Source organism: Arachis ipaensis, chromosome B1 (assembly GCF_059453495.1).
Source record: "Arachis ipaensis isolate K30076 ecotype BB chromosome B1, ASM5945349v1, whole genome shotgun sequence".
NCBI classification, from domain to species: domain Eukaryota; kingdom Viridiplantae; phylum Streptophyta; class Magnoliopsida; order Fabales; family Fabaceae; genus Arachis; species Arachis ipaensis.
The window spans coordinates 68,301,102-68,320,877 of NC_142436.1; the positions used below are offsets into that span (position 1 = coordinate 68,301,102).

A 19,776-nucleotide genomic window follows, 5' to 3' on the forward strand; every position below is an offset into this window, starting at 1 on the left:
CATACGTTAAACAGAAAAATTAGAGCAGAGAAGAGAGATACAGAGAACAGAGTAATCAGAGCAGAGTAAAGAGACAATGAGAAAAGAGTAATATAACAAAAAGAATAGAGGAGAAGAGTATAAGAATAAAGAGTTAAGCCTTGTGGCATGATGTTCTGTTGTATGTTCATCTGCTGCTTTTCCATTGGCCCTAGAGGTCCTGTAGGCCCAAGTTCACCTACAGTGAGTTGTTATTCCTGTAGGCCGAAGTTCACCTGCAGTGAATATCAATTGTGTATCTCAGGGTATTGCTCCTGTAGGCCGAAGTTCACCTACAGAGAGTTGTCATTTCTGTAAGCCGAAGTTCACTTACAGAGGTGCCATTTCTATAGGCCGAAGTTCACCTATAGAAAGTTGTTGTGTTGTGTTTATATTATTCCTGTAAGCCGAAGTTCACTTATAGGGGCGCCATTTCTGTAGGCCGAAGTTCACCTACAGAAAGTTGTTCTGTTGTGTTTAGACTATTCCTGTAAACCGAAGTTCACTTACAGGAGTGTTGTTTTTGTAGGCCGAAGTTCACCTACAGAAATAAAGCCATATCTAGGACTAGTTCCTGGGTAATGTCGGGTTGCAGGGTGTAAACCGACACGTGAGCTCATGGCCTGCATAGGACAGACATGCATCATACTTGGTTGTGCATTTCCTCTTTTATGATTGTTGAATGAATGTATGCTTTCTTTGTTTATATTCTATTCAGTGTGTCTGTGTTTTGTTTTCTTGTATTCTTTTGTTTGTGTTTTGCTTTCTATTTTCTCTATTTTCTTTATTTATCTGTATCTTCTGTTCACTACTTCTCGGTAGTCTGCTATATATTTGCAAAACAACATATAATTAATGAACTTAACTAATAACCCCGGCCCTACTAAGAATTTCCCAGTTCTTACCCCTTCTTTCTCCCTTCCCCCTTCAGATGGAAGCATGAGTACCCTTCCGTAGTTTACTAATGACTGTTCTGCAAAGAGGATTCTGCTCTAGATTGTCTTCTGATTCTAGAGTGAACTCCGTTACCTGTTTATATATATATACTGTGAGGCCAGCCAACGTCCGCACCCTGCTTATCTACAAACTTTAGCCTAAGTCCTCTGTACGATGTTGCTATTATGTGGCCACTCGATGAAGTACTTGAGAGACGCTCTTTGATAACATATGATCGTGCAGAGGAGTAGTAGACGACCTTCTACCTTTTGATGACGTTCCACCTGACTTGAGTTTTGAAGACCTAGAACGTACTTTCCCTCGCTCTAGTAGTTTAGAGGGACTAGGTGAGTATAGAGTCTAGGTTAGCCTGGGTGCCAGCTTAGGGACTTCTTGAACAGGTCAGGACCTGGGATATTGTATTTATATATATGTATATGGTTATTATTTAGCTATATCTAGGGGTGTTCTAACTAAAAGTCTATACTCTAATAAAGGCTGGATCACCGAATATTGTCAACTACTTGTGATGTAGTTATGTGTGGTTGTTTATAACTGTATTATCTGTTATCATTTGTGACTTGATTATTAATGATTCTGTTTATTAATCCAAGCGTTTTAAAAAAAAGTACCTCACAAATTAACTACGTTTTTAACAACGAATCAGGCTCATATGATAAATAATTGATAATAATTAGGAAGACAAGTTGGTAGCGCTCTGTTTCTAGTATGATCATGACGTACCAGAAATTGGGTCGTTACAATTTGGTATCAGAGCAGTTCGTTCCCAATAGAGCCTGGGGAGTGGACTGACTATGCTTCATTGCATACTCTGTTGTGTGTCTCATGCTTATAGGATATCTATGTGATATGTGTTGCATGATTGTCTCTGTGTTTTCATTCTGGGAATGTTCACACTTGACTTGAAGTGTTAAGACTGATCACCTTAATAACGATTGTTTGGTGTGAACAGGACTACAATGAGACCACGGAGGCGGAGTGCGCGAGAAGGAACCCCTAGTGATAACCGAGAGAGAGAACAGGAAACATTTATGACTACTATGAACGCTATGGCTGAGGCAGTGCATGAGGCTGCAGTAGCAGCGGCTAGGGCTGTTGATCGTCTTGGAGTGAGAAACGGGAATGAGAATGAGCATGGAGAAGATAGTGGAAATGATGAGAATAACTTGGGGCATCTCGAAAGACCTATGACCCTTGCGACTTTTCTGAAGGTTAAACCACCTAAGTTTAAAGGTACACTCATTACGACTGATGCTGACAACTGGTTTTGAGCTATTGAACGATCACTGCGAGCGCAGCATGTTCCAGAAGGCCAACACGTGGAGTTTGCTACTTATATGCTGGAAAGAGAAGCTGAGCATTGGTGGCAGGGGATACAGCGACTGTTGCAACAAGATGAAGGCGATATTCCTTGGAATACTTTTAAGGATGAATTTTATAAGAAGTATTTTCCGAGGGCAGCTCGTGACGCTAATGAGATGGAACTTATGCAGCTGAAATAGGGTAACACAACTGTTGCAGAATATGCCCGTAAGTTTGATGACTTGTGCCGTTTCTCCAAGATCTGCCAAGGGAATCCTGCTGACTTTGAAGAATGGAAGTGTTTGAAGTTCGAAGGGGCCTTCATGAGGATCTGATGAGTTCAGTAGTTCCATTAGAGATAAGAAATTTTGCTGAATTGGTGAATAAAAGTAAACTAGTGGAAGAATGTTCGAAAAAGGTGGCGATAGCTTGAGCAAATCGTAGGGAAACCTCAGGAAGAGACTTTATTCAAGATGTAGCCCCTCAAGGTCGTAACTTTAAGTTCAGTGGTCAGTTCCATTGCCAAAATAGGAATCAACGAAATGGTAACTTTTTCGCTCGTAACAATGGCAAATACGACAACAATAATCTGAGAGAGGAAGAAGGAGGTCAACCTCAAGAAATTCAGGATATTTCAGTATGCTCAAGGTGTGGGAAAGATCATGGTAACATACCATGTCAGTATGGGACAAACCATTGTTATGCTTGCGGAGAACCTGGACACATAGCTAGGATTTGCCCAAGGAGGTTTGTTCGAGATCCAGCAAGGCCAAAACAACAAGGAAGGGTTTTTACCATAACTGCTGGCAACACAAATGCATATAATTCTTCCACTCGAGGTGAGTACCACACTATGGTTTTGTTTGTGCTAGATAATACTATAACTTCTTATGCGCATGTTAAATTTTGAGGGCAAAATTTTCTTTAAGGAGGGTAGAATGTAACAACCCCGATTTCTGAGTACGCGAGATCTTTTCTACAGGCACGGATTTCTCCGGAAGATCAGTAAAGGGAACACCTCTGCAGTATCATCAAGCATCTCAATCCTCATTGTCATTATGTCATCTTTAAGCCAAAACCTCTTTTGAGGCAAGCTCGACAACGCAGTCACGAAGAGCCTAGTTTTTGAACCGTATCGGTTAGGAGTTTTGATTCTGTTTTTCGTAAATAGTCTCAGTTTGACGAACCGGACTTGATTCATGAGAGAAGAGAGATAATAGGATAATATTATCGTTATATTAGTATTAGAAGCTTTTTGAATGATATTATAAGGTTACCTGGTCAGTTTTAGTTAAAAATAGAAAATCGGTTTAACCGGGTTCACAGTTTACTGGTGCAGCTTAGCACCAGCACTCTCTGATTACTTTAGCAATGCTAAGGCCTCATTAGACATGTCTTATTCTCATAATAAATATGTTACTAGTGTCATTTATGCTAGTAGCTCAAAGAATAATTTTTAGAGATGTTTTTGCAAGTGTTCCGATACATCTAGTTTTAGTAGTTATACACCTGAGATATTTTAATATTATTTTAATCCACCTCCAAGCCAACCAATCACAACTCACCCTACACCCCCAAAATCCCCAAGGCTGGCTCATTTTCACTTTGTGGCCGAAAATAGGTAGAGAGAAAAAGAGAGAAAAGTTCTTAGTTCCAAATATTCAAAGCTTGATTTCTGCTGAACTAAAACTCAAATCAAAATTCCAATCCGACCAAAATGATCCTCTCTTCTTTCTTTACATGATCATATGACTTATCAAGGCTGGAATCAAGGTGAGTTGGCTGCACCATCTCTCTTTTGATTCGTTTTCAAGCGAACATCCTTAAATATGTGTTTTCTTGATGTGATTTAGGAGGAAAAAGTGCTTAAGGACCACCTGAAAGTTTAATTGAATTAGGAGCAGCAAAACCAGGTAGGGTGTCACGAAATTAATCTTGATTATTTGTGTTTGAGTTGTGTGAATGTTGTATAAATTGGCTGTGCTAAAAATTTGTTGCTTATATGATTGATTCTTGGTGAAAATTTGGTGAAATTTTGATGAAATTTGATGAAATTCAAGCTTTAAGTTCATGTTCTTGGGGCAGCTGGAAAAATGAAACCCTAGGCTTGAATTGAGGTTCAATTTGTATTAAAATCATGTAGAAAAGATGGGGTTTTAGTGGCTGCTAATTTATTTTGAATTTTGGTAAAAATCGGTTGCTGAAAAGACTGAAAAACGAGTAAAAGCAGAGAAAGAATCTGAAGAATTTATGAAGAACATGAAGAACACTTTGAGTGTGATGAAGAATAATGAAGAACACCTTTTTGATCCATAAAAGGGCAAGGAAGTAAATATTTTGGTGTTTGGGGGGTTATTTTGTAATTTCTGAAAGTTAGGGTGGTTAAAGTAGGAATATTAAAAGTTACGGGTGGTAAAAAGTGAATTTTAAAGGTTAAAAGTAAAAGTAAGTTAATTGTCGAAAATTTAATAATAAAATAATAAAAAATCATAAAATATTAAATAATAATATTTAATTAAAAATAATATTTTAATAAAAATAATAAAATAATGCGGAAAAGGCTGTTTTCTGTAAAAGCTTTAGAAAGACAACTTTAAGCGCAGAATCTCATAATTACCTTCATAAAACACTTAGGGAGTGGTAAAAAGATATTAGTGAGGCAAAGATAAATAAAAGATAAAAAGTTGAAGAAAAGATAAAAATTGAAAGAAAAGTCTGTAAAGTTTTAACAACAGAAAAACAGACAGAGACTAGTGAACGAACTAGGGCAACTTAGTTAGTACTTGAGTCGCGACTAGGGTTAGGTATTATATGAAAAGTTAAATTGTTTCAGTATAGACTTAATGAACCTATACTTGGGACATGCTAACTATTCATACCAAAATTTACATAAGCTTTAAATACATACGTTAAACAGAAAAATCATAGCAGAGTAGAGAGATACAGAGAACTGAGTAATCAGAGCAGAGTAAAGAGACAATGAGAAAAGAGTAATATAACAAAAAGAATAGAGGAGAAGAGTATAAGAATAAAGTGTTAAGCCTTGTGGCATGATGTTCTGTTGTATGTTCATCTGCTGCTTTTCCATTGGCCCTAGAGGTCCTGTAGGCCCAAGTTCACCTACAGTGAGTTATTATTCCTGTAGGCCGAAGTTCACATGCAGTGAATATCAATTGTGTATCCCAGGGTATTGCTCCTGTAGGCCGAAGTTCACCTACAGAGAGTTGTCATTTCTGTAAGCCGAAGTTCACTTACAGAGGTGCCATTTCTATAGGCCGAAGTTCACCTATAGAAAGTTGTTGTGTTGTGTTTATATTATTTCTATAAGCCAAAGTTCACTTACAGGGGCGCCATTTCTGTAAGCCGAAGTTCACTTACAGAGGTGCCATTTCTGTAGGCCGAAGTTCACCTACAGAAAGTTGTTCTGTTGTGTTTAGACTATTCCTGTAAGCCGAAGTTCACTTACAGGAGTGTTGTTTCTGTAGGCCGAAGTTCACCTACAGAAATAAAGCCATATCTAGGACTAGTTCCTGGGTAATGTCGGGTTGCAGGGTGTAAACCGACACATGAGCTCATGGCCAGCATAGGACAGACATGCATCATACTTGGTTGTGCATTTCCTCTGTTATGATTGTTGAATGAATGTATGCTTTCTTTGTTTGTATTCTATTCACTGTGTCTGTGTTTTGTTTTCTTGTATTCTTTTGTTTGTGTTTTGCTTTCTGTTTTCTCTATTTTATTTATTTATCTGTATCTTCTATTCACTACTTCTCGGTAGTCTGCTATATATTTGCAAAACAACATATAATTAATGAACTTAACTAATAACCCCGGCCCTACTAAGAATTCCCCAGTTCTTACCCCTTCTTTCTCCCTTCCCCCTTCAGATGGAAGCATGAGTACCCTTCCGTAGTTTACTAATGACTGTTCTACAAAGAGGATTCCGCTCTAGGTAGTCTTCTGAGTCTAGAGTGAACTCCGTTACTTGTTTATATGTATATACTGTGAGGCCAGCCAACGTCTGCACCCTGCTTATCTACAAACTTTAGCCTAAGTCCTCCATACGATGTTGCTGTTATGTGGCCACTCGATGAAGTACTTGAGAGACGCTCTTTGATAACATATGATCGTGCAGAGGAGTAGTAGACGACCTTCCACCTTTTGATGACGTTCCACCTGACTTGAGTTTTGAAGACCTAGAATGTACTTTCCCTCGCTCTAGTAGTTTAGAGGGACTAGGTGACTATAGAGTCTAGGTTAGCCTGGGTGCCAGCTTAGGGACTTCTTGAACAGGTCAGGACCTGGGATATTGTTTGTATATATATGTATATAGTTATTATTTAGCTATATCTAAGGGTGTTCTAACTAAAAGTCTATACTCTAATAAAGGCTGGATCACCGAATATTGTCAACTACTTGTGATGTAGTTATGTGTGGTTGTTTATAACTGTATTATCTGTTATCATTTGTGACTTGATTATTAATGATTCTGTTTATTAATCCAAGCGTTTAAAAAAAAAAAGTACCTCGCAAATTAACTACGTTTTTAACAACGAATCAGGCTCATATGATAAATAATAGATAATAATTAGGAAGACAAGTTGGTAGCGCTCAGTTTCTAGTATGATCATGACGTACCAGAAATTGGGTTGTTACAATTTGGTATCAGAGCAGTTCGTTCCCAATAGAGCCTGGGGAGTGGACTGACTATGCTTCATTGCATACTCTGTTGTGTGTCTCATGCTTATAGGATATCTATGTGATATGTGTTGCATGATTGTCTCTGTGTTTTCATTCTGGGAATGTTCACACTTGACTTGAAGTGTTAAGACTGATCACCTTAATAAGTTCAAATTCTCCTACCTTATTCTTCTATTTTCTTTTCCTCTGACACCTCAAGGAATCTCTATACTGTGACATAGAGGATTCCATACTTTCTTTGTCTTCTTCTCTATCATATGAGCAGGAACAAAGATAAAGGCATTCTTGTTGAAGCCAATCCTGAACCTGAAAGGACCTTGAAGAGAAAGCTAAGAGAAGCTAAGGCACAAAACTCTGAAAAGGACCTGACAGAAATTTTCGAAAAGGAAGCATACAAAACAAAATGGCCGAACCCAACAACAATGGTGGAGATGCACAGAAGATGCTTGGTGACTTTTATTGCACCCTCTTCTGACTTCTGTGGAAGGAGCATCTCAATTCCTGCAATTGGAGCAAACAACTTTGAGCTTAAGCTTCAATTAGTTTCTCTAATGCAGCAGAATTGCAAGTATCATGGACTTCCATTGGAAGATCCTCATCAATTTTTAGCTGAGTTCTTGCAAATCTGTGACACTGTTAAGACTCATGGGGTTGACCCTGAGATCTACAAACTTATGCTTTTCCCTTTTGCTGTAAGAGACAGAGCTAGGACATGGTTAGACTCACAGCCTAAGGATAGCCTGAACTCTTTGGAAAAGCTGGTCAATGCCTTCTTGGCAAAGTTCTTTCCACCTCAAAAATTGAGTAAGCTTAGAGTGGAAGTCCAAACCTTCAGACAGAAGGAAGGCGAATCCCTCTATGAAGCTTGGGAAAGATACAAGCAATTGATTAGAAGGTGTCCTTCTGGCATGCTTTCAGAATGGAGCATCATATGCATATTCTATGATTGTCTGTCTGAACTGTCTAAGATGTCTTTGGACAACTCTGCTGGTGGATCTCTTCATCTGAAGAAGACGCTTGAAGAAGCTCAGGAACTCATTGAAATGGTTGCAAATAACCAATTCATGTACACTTCTGAAAGAAATCCTGTGAATAATGGGACAACTCAAAAGAAAGGAGTTCTTGAAATTGATACTCTGAATGCCATATTGGCTTAGAACAAAATATTGACTCAGCAAGTCAATGTGATCTCTCAAAGTCTGAATGGATTGCAAGCTGCATCCAACAGTACTAAAGAAGCATCTTCTGAAGAAGAAGCTTATGATCCTGAGAACCCTGCAATGGCAGAGGTGAATTACATGGGAGAACCTTATGCAAACACCTATAATCCTTCATGGAGAAATCATCCAAATTTCTCATGGAAGGACCAACAGAAGCCTCAACAAGGTTTTAACAATAATGGAGGAAGAAATAGATAGGAAATTCTGAATAGAGCCATTCTAGCCTGGAAACCATAGTCTCTGATCTATCCAAGACCACACTAAGTTTTATAAATGAAACGAGGTTGTTCCGTGGGTTACCTGAAACTGGAGGTCGATCTCGGATGAGATCTTCTGTACTGGTCGGAGATAACGTGTCCGGCTGGCTGATGACGGCCGGAGCTGTTGGGTCCGACTTATTGGACTTACTGCCTTGCTGATCCTTGGCCACCGGAGGGTGGGGGGTACCTGCAAGAGACTCCGATGCCTAAGTTAGCACGGGTATTAAGCAGGTTTTTTATGTAGAATCAGAGTATGAGTTATACCTGGGTGCTCCAGCGTATTTATAGTAGCGTGGGCTGATCTTTGTGATAAGATAAGTTAGTTATCTTATCTTATCTTATCTTATCTTGAGTGAAGTCAGCTTATCTTCAAGGGAACCGCCTTTATCTCTATAGGCTTGGATTGCCTTTGGATTCTGGGTCGTGTTCCTCTATTTGGGCCCTTTTATTGGGCTTTGCTGTCGTTTTGGCCGAGTTCTTCATAAAGAAGTCGGTCCGCTTGACCTGAACAAGTCGATCGCTTCGCTACTGAACATCCCGGTTCGGATAGCTCGACCCTGGGTATGAACAGTGCCCCTGCTTGAGCTCGGTCTTCCGTTTGAGGTTGAGTTCTTTGACTTCGGTCCTTCTTTAGTGAAGCCAAACTCAAGCATTTTGTCGATTCCTTTGCAGAAGCTTTTTTGAATGTAGAACGTTTTCCTTCTAAAAGCGCGCCCTTTTGTATTAGCGCTTTGTCCTGGGGAACGTGCGAGGGTTTAATACCCTAATTAATTAGTATTAATTGCTCCGTTTCTCCTTTGGCTCTTTATTTTGATTTTTGAAAGCTCAGAGACGGTTTCTCTTCTTTGCTCTTTCGTAACTTCTTCACCATTTTCCTCCATTTTTCTCGTTCTCTGTTTTTCGCCCTCGTTTCCTCTTTTCCTTCGTGGCGGTGTCGCTTGACGATTCTCGGGACAACTTGCCTCTCCTTATTTCCTTTGAAGCTTTTCTCTTCTCCAGGTGAGTTCCATTCGCATTTTCTTTCTTTTTCGCTGCTTTTGGCTTTTCGTGATTAAATTGTGATTTTGCTTTGAGGGAAGTTTGGATCTTTCTGCTTCTACTGTGCCTGGTTATAGTCGTAATGCGTGCTCTGAATCTTTTTCGCCTTTCCTATTGCTTTAATGTGCTTAGGGCTTCTGCATGTTATTTCTCGTTTGTGCTTTTGATGATAATGTATCTGATTCTGGAAAAGGGGCTGGTGTCTTTGATGATTTCTTGTTTGGTATGCTCGGTGTTGGTGCTTGCTTTTTGCTTGATTTTGAAAAAAGTTTGCGCCTTTCCGCTTGGTTATTTTTACTAAACTGTAGAAATAGTGCTTTCTTCTGATAAACTGTATGAGGGTGATCTTTTTTTTTTTTGCATTTTCGCTTTCTTTTGTTTTCTTTCTGAGAGATGTCGGGGTGCGAGCTGTAGATTTTTCTTGGAAACTTTGCCTGATTATTGCCTCCAAAGGATGCCCCAAGATTTTGGTTTGAGTCTTGGGGTTTTCCTTTTCTGTGTGATATCCTGCATCGTTTTGAGTTGTTTTCTCCCTTGTCCGAGATGTTTTTAGTAATCCCCTCTTCTTTTCTTACTTGTAGGATTCAGTTGGCCTCATGTCTTCTCGAAATAATATTGTAGAGATGTCTTCCAGAGTTCCCGAGGGGATGTCCGATTGGCTGGACTCCCTTGTTTTGTTGTGTGTTTCTATTGTGGATGCTGAATTTTGCACAGAGCTGAGGAAGCGCCATAGGATTTGTGCTAACAGTTCCTGCGAGGGTGATTATGAGCTTGTTGCTCCTGACTCTGATGAGAGAGTTTGTTTTCCGACTTCCGTCGGGGGGGGGGGAGCGTCCCTCTTTCTATGCTTATGAATACTTTTTTAGCCAATTGAACGTTACTTTCCCTTTTACTGCCTTTGAAACTGACTTGTTGTGGTCTTGCAATATTGCCCCATCCCAGCTGCATCCAAACTCCTGGGGTTTTATCAAGATATTTCAACTTCTTTGTCAGGAGTTGGATATAACACCTTCTGAAACTCTTTTCCTTTATCTTTTTGTCTCGGCCAAACCTGGGGGTTCCTCCAAAAAGAAAGCTTCCTGGGTTTCTTTCAGGTCGGCCCAGGGGCATAAAGTTTTTGCCATGTATGATGAGTCGTTTAAAGATTTTAAGAACTATTTCTTCCGAGTCCGTGCCATTGAGGGGGTTCGCCCCTTTTTTCTTGATGAAAATGATGAACCTGCTTTTCCTCTGGAGTGGCAAAAGAATGTAAGAGTGCCACGTTACACGTGGGAAATGCTTAGTGGGGGAAGCCACCCCACCTGGACACGAAGAGATTTTTGAATGATCCATCTTTGGTTCGGGCTGCTTTGGGTACTGCCTGATTTGTTTTTATACTTGCTCTCGGGCTTTGTTTTTCCTGTGTTGTAACTTGTTCTTTGTTTTTTGTGTTTTTCAGAGATGTCGAAGAATAATGATTCCATGAGAGCCTATAAGAAGGCGAAGAAGGCGACCGCAGCACTAAACCTCTCGACCAAAGCGGCCGGAGAGGGGTCTTCTCAGCCTCTGGTTAAACCTCCTATACCGAGTTCTCCCGGGCCGAGGAGAGCAATTCCTACTCCTTGGGTCCGTCAGGTCGATCCTCCGCAATCTTCCGTTGCTGCTTCCGGTCCGCCTCCTAGTAAGAAGCAAAGAACAACTGAATCTTTCAACCTTGATACTCCTGACTTTGATGCAGTTGGGTTTGTAGATCAACAAATCGGCCCTTATGGTGTTCTTCCTATGGATGACGTGTCGATTCTTCATCATTTTGATTATATCACCCGGAGTGGTATCAAGTTGGCACACATGGGGGCGACCCTATATCGGACTGCTCAAAGTCTTCCTCTCCATGCCACTAAAGCTTTTATGGAGGAGGCCAAACAGGAGTTTGACCGGATGAAGGATTTAAAGGGGGAGCTTGAAGTAAGGGTGGCCAGGTTGGAGAAAGATTTGGAAAATGAAAAGGCTATTTCTACTTCCTTGGCTGGCTCTCTGAAACTGGCCGAGGACACGGCTATGCGGCATAAGGACAGTTATTTGACGTCTTACCGGGAGGTGTTGCGTCTGAGAGAAGAGTTAGAGAATGCCCGGGCTGATTATTCCGAACTCCAAAGTCATCTTGTTGGCAGTGTAACTGCTGCCTATGAGAACCTGAGGGAACAAGTTCGGGTTATTGCTCCCGAGGCCGACCTGACCCTCTTTAGCTTGGAGAACGTTGTCAGGGATGGCAAGGTTGTCCCTGATGACAAGGATGAGGATGATGTTGATCCTCCTCCTGTAGCCTCTACCAAGGTGTCGCCTTCTGCTGTCCCTGCCGAGGTTGGTCCTCCCGCTTCCGACCCTGACTGCCAGATCTTGAACTGGGATGACGGTACTGTAGATGCCGTTCCTCTCCAGACTCGGCCTCCGTCTCCTCAGCCTGATGCTACTAAGAAATCTTCTGACCCTTAGTTTTAATCTTTATTCTGGATATGTAGTTGGCCCGGCTTGTGGGCTTTTTTAAACTCTTTATGTTTTGTTGATTGCTGACACTTTCTCGTTGCTTGCCCAGCAACTTTTGTTTTTTATGAAAAATAAATGGTAGCATGCTTTAGCTTTTTTGAGATAGATTTTGGTGGCCTCTGAGGCTTTTATAACCTTGTGGATGATATCGTGCTTTTGTGCTTGACTTGTATCTCTTTTGGATTGCTTTGTACTTTGTATCTTGAATCCTTCGAGGTTGTGACTAGGTAGGTCTAACTTGATTTTTGGTTTGTTCCCGCTCCGGCTTGTATTTTCGACAATTTATAACCGATTTCTTCAAGTTAGTCCTCCGAGTTGTTTTCGCAGTCCTTTTCTGAGTTATTTTTGTAATCCCTTTCCTGGATCTTTGTTAGGTCTTTTTCAGGGATTGCTTCGATAACTTTCCAGTTGTAGGAGTCCGACTTGGTCATATCGGTCTCCTTTAAGTTATTTTTGTAATCCTCTTTCTTGGATCTTTGTCAGATCTCTTTCAGGGACTAGTTTGATAACTTTTAAGTAGTAGGAGTCCGACTTGGTTATATCGGTCTCCTTTAAGTTATTTGTAGTCCTCTTTCTTGGATCTTTGTCAGATCTCTTTCAGGGACTACTTTGATAATTTTTAAGTAGTAGGAGTCCGACTTGGTTATATCGGTCTCCTTTAAGTTATTTGTAGTCCACTTTCTTGGATCTTTGTCAGATCTCTTTCAGGGACTACTTTGATAACTTTTAAGTAGTAGGAGTCCGACTTGATTATATCGGTCTCCTTTAAGTTATTTGTAGTCCTCTTTCTTGGATCTTTGTCAGATCTCTTTTCAGGGACTACTTTGATAACTTCTCATTTTGGGCTGACTTTGTCGTGTCGAGCCCTTCTAAGTTAAAGTAATCCTCTTTAATAGGGTTGGCCAGACCTCTTTCCAGGGTTTACTTATAACTTGTGTTGACTTGGTCCGACTTCTCAACGTCGGCCAGTCTTTAAGTTATTATTTTAGCAATCCGTAAGACCTCGTCAGATCCTTTTTTGGATCACTTTCGATAACTTCTTACATTATTCTGTGTTCATCTTTGCCGATTTGTAGAAAGTGGTTGTCATCTCTAGATCGCCCTTTGGGTGAATCGCGTTTTCACCTTTATCGGACGGTTGTCTTTATCGTGATCGTGCAGTGAAATTATTTTTCACTTTCTGCCGATCTGTTGCTTTATAATCGGACGATGAATGCTTCAGATTAATGCGTCTTGAAATCTTTGTAGAATATCTTCTGAGGTTGCAGGCGTGCCATGACCTGGGAAGCTCTCGTCCGTCGAGTTCAGACAGTCTGTAGTAGCCCTTTCCAAGTACTTCTATAATTCGGTAGGGTCCTTTCCAGTTTGCTGCCAGCTTTCCCTCTCCTGGTCGAGTTGTTCCGATATCATTTCGGATTAGGATGAGATCATTTTCTGTGAAATTTCTCGGTACTACCTGATGAGTATTTTGGAGGAAAAATAAATTTCTCCCAAAACACACAAATCTAACCGGCAAGTGTACCGGGTCGTATCAAGTGATAAAAACTCACGGGAGTGAGGTCGATCCCACAGGGATTGAAGGATTGAGCAATTTTAGCTTAGTGGTTGATTTAGTCAAGCGAATCAAGATTTGGTTGATGGTTTTGTGACTTGCAGAATTAAATTGCATTGAAGTAAAGAGAATAAGAAATAAATTGCTGAAACGTAAAGGACAAGAAATTAAATGGCAGAAACTTAGAGTGCAAGAAATGTAAATTGCGGAATCTTAAAGTGCAAGAAATGTAAATGACTCAGAATGTAAAGGGGATTGGGATGTGGATTTGCAGTAATTAAACAAGGAAAAGTTAAATTGCATCAAACAGAAGAGTAAAAGGGAATTGGGATTGAACCGGATATGAAGCAGAAAAGTAAATGAACATAGAAAGCAGTAAACAGAGAAGTGAAATGGGAAATTCAGATCTCAGGACCCAGAGACTAGAAAACCAAGTCTAGATCTCAATGCCTTCCTAGATCCAACAAGAACAATTGCAAAGAAAATGTAAATTGCAAAGAAAAGAGATGAAGAGCAATTAACAGAAAATTAAATTCAATTATGCAGTGAGTAAAGCAGAGGGATCCAAGATTGAGATTGAAACAGAATTTCTTCAATTCTCTAATCCAAGATCTAAGACAAGTGTAATTGAAATTGAAAGCAATAAAACTAAGAGGAAGAGAAGTGAATTCTCCTTCCCCAAGACAAAGAAATTAAAGTTCACTCAATAACAAAAGCTCTCCGAAAACTATTATGAAAATTCCAAAAGGAAAGCTCCCCGAAGAACTTGAATTTTATCCTATTTATACACTTTCTTCAAATGATCTTCAAGCCTTGAGTTGGGCCTTTGCTCTTGGTGGAATTGGGTTGAAAGAGGCCTTGATTGATTGCTCTTGAAGTTTGGAGAAGAACCAAAGTGAACCAATTGAACCGGTTTTGAGGTTAGCAAAAGTTGGACCAAAAGTTGGAGCTAAAGTTAGGGGTCTAACTTTGGCTCCAACTTTTCATATCAGCTAGCACAATTTGCTGGTATGAACGTTGGTGCCAACGTTAGGGGTCTAACTTTGACCCTAACGTTGGCCTTGCCTTGTGTGCTAGTGGCACCAACGTTAGCCTCCAAGTTAGGGGTCTAACGTTGGCGCAAACTTTTGCTCCTCTCCCTTGTAATTCATGTGCCAACGTTAGCCTCCAAGTTAGGGGGCTAACGTTGGTGCAAACTTTTGGTGCCCAGGGGAGAAATTCATGTGCCAACGTTAGCCTCAAAGTTAGGGGGCTAACGTTGGCGCAAACTTTTGGTGCCCAGGGGAGAAATTCATGTGCCAACGTTAGCCTCAAAGTTAGGGGGCTAACGTTGGCGCAAACTTTTGGTGCCCAGGGGAGAAATTCATGTGCCAACGTTAGCCTCAAAGTTAGGGGGCTAACGTTGGCGCAAACTTTTGAAGCCCAGGGGAGAATTTTCAAGTTCCAACGTTAGCCTCCAAGTTAGGGGGCTAACGTTGGGGCTAACTTTTCAACCAAAAGTTTGTGCAAAAGTTTGAAGCTAACTTTAGGTCCAGCTTTTTGCTTCCTGGTTCAATTTCACTTATTCCATTGTCCTCTCTTCACTCCTAGCTATTCCTTCTTGCTTCAACCCTTCTCCAAGCTTTCTTCACCTATAATTAATCAACCAAACACATCAAAGCTATGCTCAAAATCATGAGATATTCATTCTTTCACAATATGCAACAAATATAGCATAAAACCTCATGAAATGGCATGAATTCGTATATGGTTGGTTCAATCAAGGGAAACATGAAAATCTACTCAATTAGCTTGCTTGTAGCTCAAGAAAGTGCATAATTCTAATGAAAACAAGAGAAAAAGACTAGCTAAAATAGGCTAGGATGACTTGTCATCACAACACCAAACTTAAAGCTTGCTTGTCCCCAAGCAAGAAAAGATTTATTGAGAAGAAAGAATGAATTGGAAGAGGATGTTCATGCTAGCAGAGTATTATTGATAGTTCATGGGGTTTTGTGTGGATATGCAAATACTCACTTCTTATTGACTCCTAGGCCTAGAAAGTCTCCTTCAAGCTTCAAGTGACATATTGCTATGACCTCTCATTATTCTTTTATCCTTGGCTATTACTTTGTTTATAAGCTTTATTTGAGTGTCATGTGTAGCAAGTTCATTTTCTTTTCTTTATACTTGACACATTATTCACCATAGACACTTGGCTCACATTCCTTCTTAAAACATTGATGCCCAGCACCTCTTTGGGTTACTAAATGCCTTGTAGTTAGGTTGCTCTTGATAGTGGACTTTCAGCTGATGATCCCGGATTAGTTAACCCAAGTCACCGAGTGTTGAGGCACTCCTAAGAGCTTACTAATCCAAGCAGATCCTAGTACAAAGACATCACAGGCATATATTTTAAAGTTCAAGCTATTGGTGTCCAGCTTTGTTTCTTTTTGTTTCCTTTTGTTCTGCCACTTTTTTGGCTATCTTTTTTTTTTCTTTCCTTCTTTTTGTTTTTCTTTCTAACCACGGAATTTAATTCAATTGAGATTCATAGACAGTAAGCCACTCTTTACTTAGAAGGAGATATCCTGGCTCTTTATTCACTAAAAGTGAGCTATTATACAATCACACACATACCACCACTTACTTTTATTCTACTTCTATCTAACAGAGAATATCTTGCTTCACATTCAAACTGTTCTTTTATTGAATTAAAAGTGCAGGGGACAAACATGCTTTTTGCTAAGTGAAAGTAAACACACAAGCACACACATAAGCTAGTTTACTTATTTTAAAAGAAACAAACATAATGCAAAGACTTTTAAAGGACTACTTAAAAATGCAAAGACAACTTAGAACAGATAGATTTTGTAGTGATGAATAAGGAGCAAGTCCACCTTTCATTTGTCATGCCTTTTCTTTCTCCTTTCATACACTTGGCTGCTAGTGTTCCCACCATCCTTGTTTGGTGCCTGTTGATCTTGCCAAAAGCCAGCCTTATTCATAGCCTCCTCCACTCTATCTTCAAGTCTCATAGCCCTGCTTACTTCTACCTCACTTCTCATTTTGAAGAATTCATCAAAAGTTGGGAACGCCGGATCCATGTTGTGCAAATGTTCTCCAATATAGTTTAGTTTGATTTGGCTATTGACGTTGTAATCGGCTTGCACTTCATACCTTGCATCTTGGAGTGTTGTGAACTCTTTAAGAGCTTTCAAATTTTCAGCTTGCATTTGTTCCAACTTCCCAAAAGATTCATGAGATTGAAAGGCATGTTCTTCTTGCATCACAAGGAATCTTGACTCGAATTCATTTTGTTTGTTCATTATTCTTAGCTCCCTTTCTTCTTGTGCTTGTTGGTTTTTCATGTACAGAGAATGGTATTCCTCTTGCCTTTCTTGGATTCTTGTGTACTGTTGAGACAATCTCCCTATTGCTTCTTGCATTTGAGTCATATCCATATTGCCATGTGGGAAAAAGTGTGGCTGTTCCTCCTCCTCTTGTGGCTCTTCTTCTATGTGTGGCTCATCTTCTTCCATTGGTTCTTCTACTTCCCTTCCTCCATGTGGCCTTCGGCCTTGATGTGCTTCAAGGGGCATCATCATCCGTTCAATGGTTATGGGCATGCCTTGGCTTAACCACATTGGATTCTCCTCTTCCATTGGAACCTTAGCCCTTGCACACAACCTCCAAATGGTGCTCGGATAGTACAACCAAGATCCGGCCGAATTCTTTTCAGCTAGCTTTTGAATGTCTCTTGCAAGGATTTCATGAACTCTTATCTCTCCTCCCACAATGATGCAATGCAGCATCACGGCTCTCTCCCTGTTAACTTCTGAGGTGTTCACTGTGCCCAGAATTGACCTTTTCATCAACTCATACCATCCTTTTGCTTCCGGAGTGAGGTTACATCTCTTCAGGAACTTGTATCTGTTCTTGTTGCCTCCTTCCCATTCTGAGTTCTCAAAACAAATGTCTCTCGCAATCTCCTCATAATCCTGATCTTCTTTCAATCTTTGTTGGTATCCCGGTTCATCAAAGCGGACTGACTTTAGTTTCAAGACTTTCTTGATTGCGTCCGGGCTAAAGTCTACTTCCACCCCCCGCACATAGCTCTTGTACGTTGGGGGCTCACGCATGTCAAGCCTTGGGACATTTGCATAGAACTCTCTTATGATATTGGTATTAATTTGGGTGGCTGGTGATGTAAGTTCCTCCCATCTCCTCTTCCGGATTTTGTTCTTCATTTCTTGACATCCATCATCCGGCAACATGAATGGAATTTCAGGATAGATTCTTTTCTCGTTCATCCATTGAATTTGCATTTGATGAAACCAAGACTTGAACCTCCGTTGGTCATATTCATGTGTTTCTTCCTCCACTATTGGATCTTTTCCTTTTCGTCGTTTGGTTCTTGAGGAGGATGCCATGATCACTTGGTTGGTTGAGAGGGAATGTGAAGAATGTTGGAGAGTTTGATGTGTGTTTGGAGGAAAAAGAAATTAGGACCGGACTTGCTATGACAAGAAATTATGAAGAGAAGTTTAAGTGGTTGGAGTTTAAAGTAAGAGAAAGGTTGCACAAAGCTTGTTATGTTGAGGAGTGATTCGGTCATGTGCATGGCTTGAAGGTGGCATGCTTTTAAATGAGCAATGAAGGGTTGGGATGCAATTAGATTTATGGAGATCAAAGGCATGCATGTATGGATGAATGAAGACAAAGTTTGCTCCTTCCCTTGCCTTTGCCGTGATCATTCTCAAGGAGTGGCAGATTTCTTCCTTGAAGCATGTGATGGGATTTTGTCCTTATGCTATACTTTCCTTTGTCTTGTCTTTTTCATTGAAGATTCTTTGACCTCTTAGTCATCACAACAAGACAACATACATTAGTCTTATCCAACCGTAGCAAGAGTGTTCTTTTTAGTAATACTATGTGAACCATCAATTCTTATCTTATTTGAACCGTGACACTCTCTTTAGAGGACACCAAACTTAATGTTTGGTAATGTATAAAGAAAATGAGTCTCTTCCTCCAATGAGTGAAGTTCCAACGTTAAATGTTCATAAGAATTGTTTCCATTACACTTTCTTTTTCTCTTTTTTTTTTTCATGAAGGATTAATTGTATCCTTGAATCGGTGCATCAAGGTTTGATGAACACCAAACTTGTTTCTTGTCAAAGGGTACATCACAATTAATGCCTTCATTACCGAATAAGAATTTTTCTATTTATAAGGTTTTGGAAAATAACAAATGTATGATTATTGATGCATGAGTTTCAAATTTTCATGAAGCTATGTGGACACCAAACTTAGTGTTCGGCCATATGCTCTATCAAAACATTTTAAGCATGTGAAACAAAATCCTTTGTAATATTGGTTAAGTGTGCTTGAAAGTACACCAAACTTAGCATATGTTTCAAAATAGTGCATGCAGTCAATGGACATGTTCATGAAAAGAGAAAAGAATTCATGCTCAATTGATCATAACTTATTGAATTTAAAATGACATGAATCTTAAAGCATGGGTTGCCTCCCATGGAGCGCTCTTTTATTGTCATTAGCTTGACATTGAGGCTTTCTTTTATGGTGGTTGGTGCTTGTAGGGCCTCAATTTGTCTCCTCTGACCGTGATCCTCTTCTTTGTTTTCTGGTGTTCAATTTCAGCATGCTCTAATGATAGTATGTTGTTGACAGTGTAGTAATCCTCGGTTTGTTGATTTGCCCCCAGCTGTTGATATATCAGTTGCACTTTGTCACCTTTGGAAAGCCCCTCTGTTGGAATCTTTCTATTCTTCCAGCCCCTTTTTGCTTTGTTTCTGCGTTTCATCTTTCCTTTTGTTGATCTTTCTTTTCTGGCCATAGGCTTTCCTTGGGAACCTCTCTTTTCAGTGGCTAATACTCTAATACCCTCTTGGATTTTTTCATCAGTCTGCATAATCCTTAGCATTGGGATGTTGCTGTGACTTTCCTGGTCATTTTTCATATAGTCTTTCTTCTCCTTGCTAAATTGTGCTTCTGGTAATACCTTCAGAGTGACACTCTGGTCATGCATCCTTAGAGTTAATTCCCATTCCTCTACGTCTATGATAGCTCTAGCAGTGGCCAAGAATGGCCTTCCCAGTATAACAGAGTCACCATCATCATCGTTTGATTCTAGAACCACAAAATCAGCATGGTATATAAAACTGTCCACCTTGACCAAAAGATTTTCAATTACACCCCT

The 19,776-nt window shown here is 40.0% G+C and overlaps 1 non-coding gene across 1 annotated transcript; it reads right to left on the reverse strand.

Annotated features, from left to right (window-relative positions):
* Positions 1–7,784: 7,784 nt before the first annotated feature.
* On the reverse strand, positions 7,785–7,888 carry LOC148576925 (small nucleolar RNA R71). Its single transcript, XR_015903988.1, has one exon. It is a non-coding gene; the product is annotated as a small nucleolar RNA R71 (small nucleolar RNA).
* Between the last annotated feature and the right edge of the window lie 11,888 nt (positions 7,889–19,776).